General features: G+C 45.6%; 1 protein-coding gene across 8 annotated transcripts in view; it reads left to right on the top strand.

Annotated features, from left to right (window-relative positions):
• Positions 1 to 13,122, top strand: part of LPP (LIM domain containing preferred translocation partner in lipoma) — a 335,034-nt gene that overhangs the window by 88,517 nt on the left and 233,395 nt on the right. For 7 of the 8 annotated variants that reach the window (XM_066193362.1, XM_066193366.1, XM_066193360.1 and 4 more), the window contains one exon: positions 5,219 to 5,283. The exons of the other annotated variant lie outside the window; for it this stretch is intronic. The gene's annotated coding sequence lies outside the window, so the exon portion shown is untranslated. The remainder of the gene's footprint in view (positions 1 to 5,218; positions 5,284 to 13,122) is intronic. 8 annotated transcript variants of the gene reach the window in all.

The following is a 13,122-nucleotide window of genomic DNA, read 5'->3' as shown; positions in this document are numbered from 1 at the left end:
TAACTCAGATGTTATTTTGGAGGTGATCCATGTCAAAAGCCAATGTTTAGGGGCTCTTTTTGGAAAGTATCCCTTTCAGGAGGGACCTCATGTGAATAATACAGCTCTTCATGCTGCTGAATCATGTTTATCAGGTGGGTTGCACAGGCTGGCTGGGGGTCATTGACACTTCCCAGCTCTGCCTCATGCTGCTGTATTTGCAGTAGTGGCCTGTTTCTTTCCACTTGTTTTCTCATCCCCAAGCCTGGACATAGCCCTTGGTTTAGCTGTTAACAGTGTGGGAGCAGAAGTTCCAGGCTGAAGCAGCCTCCTGGCACAGCCATTCCTGTGGGCTTGGGTATTGCCATCGGGAGAGAGGAGAGCAAGGGGGTGAGGGTGGGAGTGCAAAGCCCAGGTGGTTGCACATCAGATGATGTCAAAGGCTTTTAAGGAGTAACAACTCACATATCAGGCTTTCTTTGGTGAGGGATGAGATCCCCAAACCAGAATGGTCACAAGTGAGGCAGCCCCAGCCCTGTGGGTTGTCCCAACATGCTTGGGGCAGCTCAGCACAGCGGAAAAGCCTGAGGAACTGCTGCCAAACGACTGGGAAGATGCAGCCCACAGTGTCTGTTGTGTCTGAGATCTCTGTAAAGTCTCTCGCATCTTTCCTCAAGTTTAGTTTTCCAGTGGAGGCTGTTGCAGTAATGAGAATATCTCCCATCTGCTCCTCACATGGCTTGGCACATTTAGCCAGAATATATATATTTTTTATTATGGGGTTAGCCAGTGGTAACCATGACAATTAGACTTATCACGCAGCAGTTTTTTTCCCTCCTTGAGTCAGTTTGAAATGCTGACAATTAAATGGATACAGTACACTTTAGAGATCCATCAGTCTCTTTGTTGTCTTGACAACCAGAGTATATTTAGAAATGTAACAAGTACATGGAGTTCAATTGCACTTTTGCTAAAACATAGTTTTGTAGCTTGAGAATTTAATCTGTTGTTTGTAGATCCAGGTGCTTATTTGAGCTATGCCTGACTTTCTCTTTGATTTCTCTGGGAAGCTCCAACATTGTCTGGTGGAAAGAAGGTCCTTGTCGGGCAGGGAGCAAACTTGCCCACTGTGTGTGGCAGAGGCTTGGGTGAGGGGCTGGCAGCCACTTCCTTCTTGGGTACTGGATGTGCTGGGTGCTCCTGTGTACTTGTGGCTATTGATTTGCAGTGCAAGACGACTGTGTGTGGTTGTTGTCCCAGACGTTTGTCCCTGCAGATCCAGCTCAGCAAACAGGGCTTGGGGGGCCACGAGCAGCATGTCCAAACACCCTCTCCCAGATGAGCTGCTGTCAGGGTTCAGTGGCAGTTTGGTACAGGAAGACAGTGCCATGTTGTGTGACACTGGCAGACTGTGATGGCTCTCCTCCTGCCCCTGAGCTACTCAAGCTTTGATTGCAACTGGAAACAACTCTCGGCCGTGGAAGCAATAGCCGAGACTGTTTCTCCATATCATTTCTTCTGTTTTGTCTTTGATTTGATGGGGGTGTGTTTCTTTGATTTTAACAAAATGCTAGTACTAAATTTTTTTGATTCCTTCCAATTTGACTGGCAAAATTGAGTTCATCCTCTCCCTGCTGAGCTGGAATAGCAGTGTGTGGGCTAGCTGTCTGGAGCTATGGATTTTTAAGGCTGCATCCAGGGCTGGAAGAGAAGGAGGGAATTACGATGGAGTGCACTCTGTGGAGCTCTAAATAAGCCTGTCTCCCAGCACCCGTGTGCATACACTGATGGTGGGTGTGTGGAGTGTCTGTGTGTCTGTGTTACTCCCTGCCCTTTCCCTTTTGAGCTGGGACAGAGCTGTGGTCATGGCAGGCACCTGTGGGGGTGTGACAGCCATACCTGTGAGCGTGGTGATGGGCCAGCCCAGAAGAGCAGCTGGGATGTGTGTCCCCCAAAGGCTGTGAGATGGGAGCTGGCACCGCTGTGCCCTTGTTACACTCCTGGCACAGGACCTGGCGGTGCTACTGCCTTGCCTGACGTGCTGCCTCCAGATCCATGTCTGGACATATGTGGATCAGAGGACTTCCCTGCCTTGAGTTGTAAATGAATAAAATGAGTCAGATGAGGAAATAGCTCAAATGTTCCCCACTGCCCCTCTACCTGGCTGACCCAGAGTTGTCCTGGTCAGGGCTGACCCTTGAGAAGGCTCGCAGGTTGAGGAGGTGCTAGAAAAGGCTTCTTTGTGGTGAGGTGTTAATGGCCTTTCAAATTTGGCACCTGAATCCCGTGGCAGGGCCTGGGATGTTCTTGTATCTTCTGTAAAACATGAGGCAAGACTCCTCCATTTCTCCCTGTCTTAGGCTTGGCTGTTAATTGATTCTTGGCAATACAATTGGGTCAGAAGAAGTGAAAAAACCCAGACAAAATAGAATTCTCCTTTATCTGCAAAGCTGTGGCAAGGCAGCAATCTGAACAGGAGATTGGTTACAGCAGGTGGAATGGCCTTTTGCTGGAGGGAACCAGTTCATTTGGTGAGATGGTTTAAAGAAGACAATGGTTTGTCCATGGCATGGGTGTAGTAGTGTTCATCCCTGGGCAGAGATCTGTAAAACTGGTCAGGAGTTCTGCTCTGCTCCTGGGGAGCACAGCCAGCACAGGTTTGCCACTGGGATGGTTTATTACAAGGAGGTGAGGAGGGCTTCAGGGAACGGAGTCCGTCCTGAGGTCAGCTCTTAGGGACAGTGACACCCAGCAAAATGCATCTGTATTTCCTTGGCTGCACAACATCTTGTCTATGCACTATACCCAAAGTATTAATAAGGCCCAAAAGGAGGACAGAATTGCATGATTTTGCTTCCTTCTTCCCCGCGTTTCTTTTTCATTCATTACCTGTCAAATAATGTGGTTGATTTCTCAGTGTGTATGCATGGCTCAGTTTAGTTTTTATGTTTTCTTTCTTCTCCCCATTTTACCAATTTCCCAATGAAAATCCCAAACTATAGTTATATTTCCACTCCAGCTCTGTTTGTGGACTGTTAACATGCCTTGTTCCAGTGTTTAATAGCTGCTGAGGTTTATTCTTAAAATATATCCCAATCCATCTGACAAGGATAATGGTCTTCTATTAGTAGATACTTAGCTGGAGGTTGGATGAGCTGTAATGTTTATGGCTCTGCAGATCTGTAACCAGACAAACTGAGAATAACTCCTTGGATTTCAGTGGAGCTGTATTTGTTTATTACAACTGAGGCTTAGGCAATGCTTTAGATGCAAATTGCAACCTCTGTGAAGTTAAGTGGGGTTTTGATTTAATTTCTGGAAGCAATGATGTCAGCAGAGAAGCAAAGAGCTGGGACCCACATAGCCTGAAGTCTGTAACTTTGGGTTGCTCCCTTTCCCTTACTGTCAAGATCAGATTCCCTTGGTTGGGGCTACTAGTTAAAATGCAGCTTCTCTCAAGCATCTCCTAAAGGCATGCAAGAGAGAGTGGAAGTGCAGTCTATGCAGATTATGTATCTCTCTCTATGCTTTGCAGAAAATGCCAGTGCTTGGGTTGTTCTCTCTGACTCGTGGTTGGGCTATAGACCTGGAGCTTGTGCTCTCAGTGCTAAAAATGCAAAAGCACTATGCTGAGTTATCTGGCTCTTCTGTAGAGAGAGCTGGGATCTCCTTTCCCCCAACTTATCCGTGTCCATACAGCAGTCAGGAGACATGGACCACTGCTCATCACCCCCACTGTGTGTGGCATAAGTGATTCACCATGCATTCATTTCTGGTCACTTAAGGCGCATCAGTTTAAAGCAGGCTTGAGACATAGGTTAGTGTTAGCTATTTGAAGTCTGAAGTCTGAAAGCAACATCAAACAGGGAGCAGAAAATGTATCATGCACAGAAAAATCTCTGGGATTTGCTTCTCCCTTTAAAAAATAATAGTAATAAATTCCAAACTGTTTGCATATGCTGTCTCCTCTGTGGTCAGAACACCTGTCTGCCTCTTTGCTGATACTTGATACAGGCTTACAGTACTTGCAAAAATGTTAACGTGAATTTTTTGTCATGGCAAATATGAAAAGAATATCCACTGTCTGTGTGGGCAGGTTCTCAGCAGATTTTTCTCTGCTTTTTGTGCTTTGGTGTGGATCTGAAGCAACTGCTGAAATTCTGCTGCCCTTCCTTCTCCACAGACCAGGAGGGCAAAGCTGCTGCTCTGCCAGACATGGTTCTCCTAAGCAACACTGCTGAAGGTGGAGCTAATGAGTTTTAGTCTGGCTTAATTAAAAGAAGTAATATATGCAACTGGCTGGAAGTGTCTCTCCTTCTCTTTAAGGGCTTTTGATCCTTGGCTGATCTCAGGAAGATAGGGATGAGGATGCAGTTAGGAGGAGCTGGGGGTCACCTGGTGACACCAGGAGCATGTGGGCTGGGAGACCAGGGGTATGCCAAGGTGGACTTTCACTAATCATCACTTTTTAAACTTGCTCATTTCTTCTCCAGGACTGAGATTAAAGGAAATAAAAAACATCAGAGTAAGCTCAGATATCAATAAACTGGAAGTATTAAAGACTACTGGTTGAAAAGAAGCTTGTGGTAACTCTTACAAAAAATGTGTTTTCTCTTTGATTCTCTTGGTGTCTTTGGAGGCACCCAGAAAGGAAACCAGGGCTGGCGGTGGAGGTAGGGTTTGGGCTGTCCCACCCTGACTCTTTTTCCACAATGGCTGTGTGTTTAATGCATCCCATCTCTCCTTTGGTGCTCCGTGATGCTCGCTTGGCAAAGCCAGTGCTGTGGGAGTGACTCACGGTTGGCCTTGAGCGGTGGCTGAGGCTTGGGAAGAACAGTTCCTTTAAGCATGAGAGGCAGGAGGGCGTCTGGTCAGGCTTTCAAAGAGACTTTGTTACCTGCAGCCCTTACGTCAGTGCCTTTCACCAGCTCTGCAGTGATTTAAAACAAGTAACTTCTCTTCCAAATAAACCTCAGCTACTCCAACACTTGCTCAGATGTAATCTGTGCTGCCAATGTGTGAAAAGCCCCTATATGGGTCAAAACAGGGACAGACTGACACAGGAGTTGTGTGAGAGGGGAGGAGAAAAGGCTCTGGTCTGCTCTGTACAGGAGGGCAGCTGGCCTTACGTGCCCTTTTGGGGCTGTTTTCTTGGTGAGGCGTTACAGCCAGCTTGATTTACTTTCTGCTTTTACGATGAGCAAAACATTGATTCTGACCTTTCTGTTTGCACCCACAGAGGTCCCTTGGAAGAGCCTGTCTGTACATCTGACTGGGGGCCTGACAGGACTGCCTTGCTTCCAGGTGAGGAATGGATCAACTCTCAGGGCTTTTGCCAGCTGCTGAGTTTAGGGACAGTGGGAAGACCTCGGTACCATGTTCAGTCCTTCAGCCACTGATGGGCATTTCTCCAAAGCCTGGGGTGGTGGAATGCCAGCCTGCCCAGGAGGCTTGAGGTGGTTTTACTGTTTCTGGGTCCAAGTTTGGATGCAGCAAACATGCAGGCCCTCCTGCAGATTGGGAGTGTTGCATGGGAACAATTGCTGGGTCCTGTGGGCCATATTGCTTTGACCTCATTTTTGAATAAAGCTTTTCTGCTTGTGGGCCTGAACTCATTTCCCATCCATACTGTGGTTCTCTGCAGGCTGTAGATGTTCCCAGCTGGTACTGGAGAGCTGGCTGTATTGTTAGCTGGATCTAACTGTGTTTCAGTGGACAAAAGAGTGACAGAAAGGTGCTGGAGGTACTACAAAGTTGTGGCAAGGAGGGGAAGAAGGCAGCTTGTGCAGCCCTGTTGAGAAGACCCTGGTAGTTTTGACCAGTGGAGATTCTTTCTTTGCTGTGATGAAACCTGACTTTAGGACCATGAGATGTCTGCGTTGAAGGCCAAAATCAGGAACAGTGCATCTTCACTCTGTTGTGTCACTGAATTTAATTGTGCTTGGATCCTTCTCTTTTGATACACAATATTCATCCCTACTTTCTGCCTTTACCCTCTTCTTGAGTCTAATTTTTGTAGGTTTTTATTTTTTTTTTCTGGTGGGTAAATTATGTCTAGCTGGAGATGAGATTTCAGTATCCTGTTTACTACAAACAGTTGGGGCCATTAATAAATGTTGACAGACAAAGACAGACCAGGGATTAATAAGTAGAGGACAGGAGATTAATAGCGAGAGCAAAGAGTCTAGTTCAAGGCCTGATCTTCCCAGTTGCTGGGCTATGGAAGATTAATGGTACCTCTTCTGCTAGTCTCACTCCTTCTGTGGAAGCTTTCCTGACTAAGTTTAATCAACCATCCCAGTGGGTTGCTGTAAATATAAAATCTAGGAAGAAGCCCATTGTTATATTAACTAAATATGTCCTCATGTTAACTAAATGAGACAGTATTAGTTTTGCTTTCTAGTCAGCACTTGAGCAACAACATTAATGCATTTGTGAATGGTGAAGTCAGATTTTTAGGCGCTTACAACTCCTCTCAAGACAAAAACATATCATAAAATGTATCTTGCGAAGCAAGCTGTGTCAGACAAATTGGTTTTTTACTCTGTGTCCTGTGCAAGAGATTGATTTCTCTTCTCTTGACTGGGTTTTCAGCTTCATTTCTGTGTAAAATTGGGCTCTTGACCTGTTGCATCTGGTCTCTCATTAGGTTTAGTGTGAGATTAGATCGTTGCAAGAAAATACTAGCTTTGCAAAGAGCATTCCTGGTTAAATTTGTGGGAGAACTGTAGAACGTGTGACTGCATCACAGAAAGTTTTACTGTGATAGAAGGGTGTGTGCTGTTCTGGGTATCCTATATAGAAAGTCAGCTTCCAGCTCTTTAGGCTGGAACTGTTGGTTTAAGCACTCCTGTAGCCTTTTGATCTCTGCCCTCAGGTATTTTCCACAGTCTCTGCAAAGTTGACCCCCAGCCCTTGGTGCGTAAGGTTATAGTGGTATATAGGTACGTGTATGGCTGTGTTGGGAAGGAAGCAGCTGTGTCCCTGTAACAATGAGCGTGATGCAGCTGGGATTAACATCAGAACTTCATGCAGCAATAGCTGAATTTCTTTTCCAGGGAGGAAAGCCTATGCACTGCTTTGGTGGCCCTGTAACAAAGCTTTTCCCCTCTTGTCTGCTCCTGCATGCAGTGCCCTTGGCTTTTCAGAAGTTAATTGATTTGTCTATATTATGAGTCTCTCTTTAATTTTATTTGTGTAAAGAAGAACACACGCTAATCTTTCTCCAGAGAAATGTTTTGCATCGCTCCTCTTTGAACGTTGGCCCTGGGTCTGCTGTTTCTTAATGAGTCTTTAACTAAACAGCTACGGTTCCCACATGCTCCAGCCTTGACACACACATACTTGTACACCCACGTGCCTGCTCCCAGCTGAACCGAGCCTGCCTGCTCCCCGTGCCCGCCCGCTGCTGTGAGATTTGCGTTGGCAAGGCAGCGCCTCCCTGGGAAGCCCTGCGTGTGAGGGGGCTTTTATACCTGCACAGGGAGATGGACCCGGCCTCACATGAGCTGTCCTGTGAATTGGAAGGGCTGTAACCTCTTCACCACCCTGTCCTCCCACCCCCGGCTTTGTTTAAAGTGTGCCTCCAGGAGCGTGGATTCCTGTGGGCTGCGCTGCCTGCGGTGAGGATCCGAGTGAGCGCCGAGCACTGAGCTGAGCACCCGATGCTGAATTGCTGTCTGGAATGCCACTGGTTGCCAGATCCTTGATAGCTTGTTTTTAATGAAGATTCCTCCTGTAATTCCTAGAATATCTTGAAGTGCAAAAAAAATGAGCGGTGTGTGTATTTTGCTGTGGGCTGATTTTTTTCCTGCTCTTCACAGTTCCCTCTGTGAACAGAGAGGAGGAGGAGGAGGGGGAAGCAGCTGACTGCTTAATTTTTTTGTTGTTGTTGTTTTTGTTTTCCTACTTGACTTCTGTGAAATATGTGGCGATCAATCGCTCGCGACTAACAAAATGTTTTTGTTTCTCTTTTGCAAAAGCATATGGGAACTGCAGGAAAAGCATATGGGCGTTTTTAGGAAAACATATTGGTGAATGGACAAATTATAGTGGTGCCAATATGTTTTGGATGTCTGGCTAGACCACTACTACTACCACACTTGCTGGCGTGCAGACACATGCACAAGATTTCCAGCATGAGGGGTGTGTAGCTGCTCCTGGGGAAAGGCAAGCTGTGCTGGATCAAGCCCTTGCTGAAACAGTGCTGTGATCCATCTTCAGGGTGCGTGACAGCCTCATCATGTCCTAGGGTAGGCTCTGGGCTCATGTTTATGGCAGTGTATCCATTCTGTCAGGAGACTGAGCCCAGAGCTTCACTTGCATCTGGCTGCAAGCAATGATAATGGTAACCATTTTTCTTTCCTAAGCACTGGACTGCAGTCCTCTTAACACCTGAGCTTCTTGCAAACAGCAAGGCAGCCTCTGGTTTTCCTCTGCTGCTCTAGCAATATCTTTGTGTTCGCTTGGGCTCTTACTTTTAATTTTTCCGTCAAGTGGTTGCTTTTCAGGAAATGCAGAACATTGGCAGTATTGTTTCTGGTTCCAGTCCTGTTTGCCCTGATACTGGTGATCCAGGGAAAGGGATCCACAAGCAGGGAGCTGTTAGGGGCTTGAGTTGTCTTGGCTGGTGGGCTCTGTTGGCTCACAGCATTCCTGCAGTGGGAGCTGCCCTGCTGTGGACCCCATCCATGACATCCTTGGTAGCTCTGATGGGGCAGCCGTTCCTGCCCACCCCACCCCAGCATTGAGCGCGTGCTGCCTCTGTCTGGGATGGGCATGGCCATGCTGGGCTGCAGAAGGGGGCAAAACACATGGCTGAAGACTGAGGGGGTAAGCAAGATGCACATTTGGGCAGTCATTTGGATGTTGTGTTGTTCATCTCGGTTATGAACCCACACTCAGATATTCTGAGTGGTAATTCAGCACCTTTTAGTGCTCTCCCTCTTCTGCCAGATTCAGGATGATTTGCTAGTGAGTAATTTTACATTATTTAATGTAGCCTCTTTCCTTATAGCTCTTTTGTTCTGTGAAACAATTCCCTATTTTATTATGCAAACAGTACATTAAGATCCTTGTGGGCCTAAGTTCCCAACAGTGCTTGAGATGATGGCAGAGAAGTAGGTTATTTCAGAAATCATGATTCTCTCCTCTAGAAGCTTTTTTGGAGTTCTGCTTTAACTGCTTTTGATATTATACGTGCTTAAAAAAAAAAAGGCTAAAAAAATTCAGTACTTCCTAAATGTTACAGAGCTCAAAAAATACACTGTATGCCTTGTCACAATATTTAATACAGAGTGCTATTTACAGTAATGAATCAAAATGTCAGTTTTTAAAATATGAACTGTCAGAGTGTTCCTACTTTGCAGAAAACTTTGATATGACAGTTTGTTAATCATATGACTATTACATCAAATGTGTCTAAGAGTACTTTTGCTCGACAAAGTCTTTTTTTATTCTTTTCCCCTCCCTTTTCCCTGTTAATTCTGGCAGGGCTGTTTGACTGAATGCACTCTGATTAGAGGTTAGAAGAATCCAGAGCTGAATGCTTTTGTTTATGGACATAAGAGATGTGTCAGTGCCCGTGTTCTTGCTGGTCACCTAATCTTAGGTACAGCCTGGTTTGGATCATGTCTCCCTTGTGAGCATGGTGAAGTGGTGCAGATGCCTCTGGGGTAACTGCATTTGGGGCAGCTGCATTTTTAATCCCCGCAGCTTTAGCATGGGGGCAGAAGAAAAATGAAGATCTCGAGGCTGCCTGTGCATCCTTGATGAGCTGAAGGGCTGGTGGTGAGGGCAGGGCTGGTGCTGCTTCCTGAGCATGAGCCAGGGGGTTGGGGATGCCAAGGTCCTCTCCCCAGTGCCTTTGATTACTCTGGACCCAGGTCAAGGAGTGGGTTTGGACTCTGATTTCCATTAATTTAGACTAGAATGCTTTGCTTTTTTTATTCTTTTGTTTGCTTATCTGCAAAATGGGAGTAATTAATTGATATTAGTTAACTCACAAGTCTCCTTAAAGCTGATTAGTCAAACAACTACACTTCTGGTGAAGACAAGGGAGAGCTTATGTAGATAACTGTGCTTTAGAAAACAGCCTCTGGAAGGAGCAGAGGGTTTAGCATGCTAATGTGAGGGACTGGAGGCCAGAGAGGAGTCCCAGGTGTAGCAGAGTCGTGTACCTCTGCCCAGAATGTCTTTGTGCCACATTGCCTAAGGCTTCAGATATATTCTTACTGCTTGTTAAAACTCTCAGTTACCATTGCGTAGGTCTTACAAGTGCAATATTTCTGAGTTGGAGTTGGCCCAGCACAGCTATGGGAATAGGAGGAGTCTAAAAAGGCAAAAGCTGTGTGTCAGCAGTCCAGAAAAGAGAAGTGTGGGCAGTGCAAGACAGTAAATCTTAGAATCAAAAAATCATAGAAAGGTTTGGGTTGGAAGAGAACTCTGAAGAAGCTTTAGTTTGAACTCCCCTGTGATGGGCAGGGACACCTTCTGCTAGAACAGGTTGTTCCAAGCCCTGTCCAGCCTGGTTTTGAGCACTTCCAGGAATCCATGGCTTCTCTGGTGTCTTCATTCTGGTGTCTTATCATAAAAAATTTATTTCTACTGCCAAATCAGGTGGTCATGATTGTGGGTGTTTCTGGGGGCCTGATTAACCTGGAATTTTAGCTGGGCATGTCTATTAAATAACAACCTCAACACTTGCACTAATGTTACTGAGGAGATGATAAGGAGTTGTTTTCAGGGGTATGGTCACATATTTAAGTGCACTTTTGAGCAGCACAGCGGTGAGCTCTGGTGTGTGGAAGGCCCAGGTAAAGGCACTGCACACATCTGAAGTCTGATATGCTGAGGCCCACTGGGTCTCACTGCTGAAAGGAGATTTGGGAAGGTGAGGGCAATGCTGTAGCATTTGTCACATTAATGTCCTGCTGATAGAGGAGGTGAGGAAAAAACGTAGGGGAAGAAAGGAGGGGAAGGAGGTGCTGGTGAGTGAGGTCATGACAGCAGAGAGGCTTTGCTGGTGCTAGTGCCTGGTGTAGACCACCAGGAAGCCTGAGAGAAACTGTGGAGTGAACCCATCCCCAAAGGGCTCTTACACAAACACGGGGGTGCAGAGGGGCTGCCGGCACCAAGGGCCCCTGGGCGAGGCATGTGTGAAGGTGTCCTTTTTCAAACCAAATCTTTGTCACCTCCATCAGGCCAGTGCTGCTGCGTTTCCTCGTCCCACACAGGAACATTGGTTATTACTCAATTTCCATTTCAGACAAACTACAATTTTAGTGTGATGATTTTTATTATCGTTAGTGCGATGGATGGAAAAGGAGCTCTTACAGATGTATGATTAGCAGGGCATGAAATTAAAAATGTTTGTGTACAAGGAAAAGGTTGTTTACTACCAAATTCCTCATTTGAAAATGAAGTGATACTAAGATTGGCTGTGTGATTCTGCAGCAGGTCCCCAGTCCTTTTCTGTCCCTCCCTCAGCAGCGTTGGCTGAAAAGTAACAATATTTTTAATGGGACTTCTTTTAAAAAAATAGTAACACAATTGAAAAGTCAGTACCTGCCTTTGGAGGCAGATTATTTAAAGAGGTTGTTCTCGTGCTCTGGCACTGATGGAGACAATTCAAAAAAATATTTTGACTGATTTTTAAGCCCCACTGATTAGGCCGAATTGAATATTTTCTATCAAAATTCATTTGGGTGGAAAATAAGGTTCTGATTGAATAATTCTGAGCGTGGGCCTGTACCTGGGTGAATAATACTTGTTGCCAGAATGTTGAAAAATTCATATTTGGAGTTGCTGCTGCTGCAGCATAAGCAGAGGGGTGCAGATTGGTATGAGGTACTCAGTTCTTCCCCCACTTTGTGGGTCAGTCTTGCAGTGGTTTTGCACAGGAATGGTTTCAGGCTCTGCTAGAAAGTCATCAGCTCTTAGATTTTTGTCTTAGAAGTGTGGGAGTTTATCCCCATGGAAAATATCTGTCCTTTTTTTCCCCCCCCCCCCATAATAATGAAATTTTTAGTTTGAGAAAATGATCTTTTTTCTTAGGAGTTTTGCCTGTGATGTGCAATTCTCAAGTACAGCTGATCTTCCTTGATTTTTTAAAATTATCATAGAACATGCTGGGTTGGAAGGGTGGATCAGGATCATCGGGTCCAAGTCCTGGCCCTGAATCACACCATGTGCCTAAGAGTGAATTTTAAAAGAACAAGGTTAAGAATTGTGCATCAGAAATACTTCATTTGTGTTCCTCTGTTGAGGTAAGCCTGGTTCTACCTAGGACTGAACATTTCCCAGGTACTTTGAATTTCTCACCTATGTCGTTCTTTGTCCTCTAAAACCTTTGTGGCCAAGTTCAAGGCTGACACTGGTTGAAGCCTGTTGGCTGCTCACGTGTGAAGTTTGACCTGGGTGAGTGTTTGCAGGACCCAGATCTACAGCAACATGGTGATGGATGCTGCCTGCTGAGCCTGGATGGCGTTGAGCAGAAAATAGGAAGAGGGCTAAGAGATTGTTCCTGCACTCTGGGAACAATTGAGACAGAAAATTGCTTCCAGGATTTCTTCACTTTTCCACAGAGAATAATCAGCCAGTGTAATTCTCTGCCACAGGAAATACTGCCTGAATCTGTTACTCAAAGACAGCAAGCAAAGTTCAGATAGCAGCCTGAATACCAAAGGTGCTGCAGAGCAGGGACTGTCCCTTACTCAGGGCTTTTTTTGGTGTAATGTCATTTTTTTTTTGCTGTATATGTCGTGAGATATCACAGTGGGACTGCAACCAATGGGGGTGGTAATTGAATAATGGCTTAGATAGCCAGCATGTTCTGGGTGCACATTTAGTCTAATAAGAAGACAAATTTGTATGCTGAGCTTATAAATGGAGTTTTGCCTTGCCTGCTACTTGGATTCTACGCCTGAGATTGTGGGGGAGCTTAGAGCAATTCTACTGAGGTGATGGGTGTCTGGTAATTTCAGTCCTGCTCTTGGCTGGTTTTAATCTTTGCTTCACAGATGTCAGCAAATCACTACTTCTGCACCTTTATTTGTTAATCTGGAGGATGGGGCAGCACCTGGGCTACTTGCTGAGGTTTGTGTTATGTTTCTAATAAGGCCTTTCAACCATGTGTTTTATTCC

This window comes from Chamaea fasciata, unplaced genomic scaffold (assembly GCF_029207755.1).
Source record: "Chamaea fasciata isolate MVZ Bird 193981 ecotype frontalis unplaced genomic scaffold, bChaFas1.0.hap1 SCAF_11, whole genome shotgun sequence".
In the NCBI taxonomy this organism is placed as follows: Eukaryota; Metazoa; Chordata; class Aves; order Passeriformes; family Sylviidae; genus Chamaea; species Chamaea fasciata.
The sequence above is the reverse complement of the archived record's forward strand: the minus strand, read 5'-3'. Positions and strand labels throughout refer to the sequence as shown.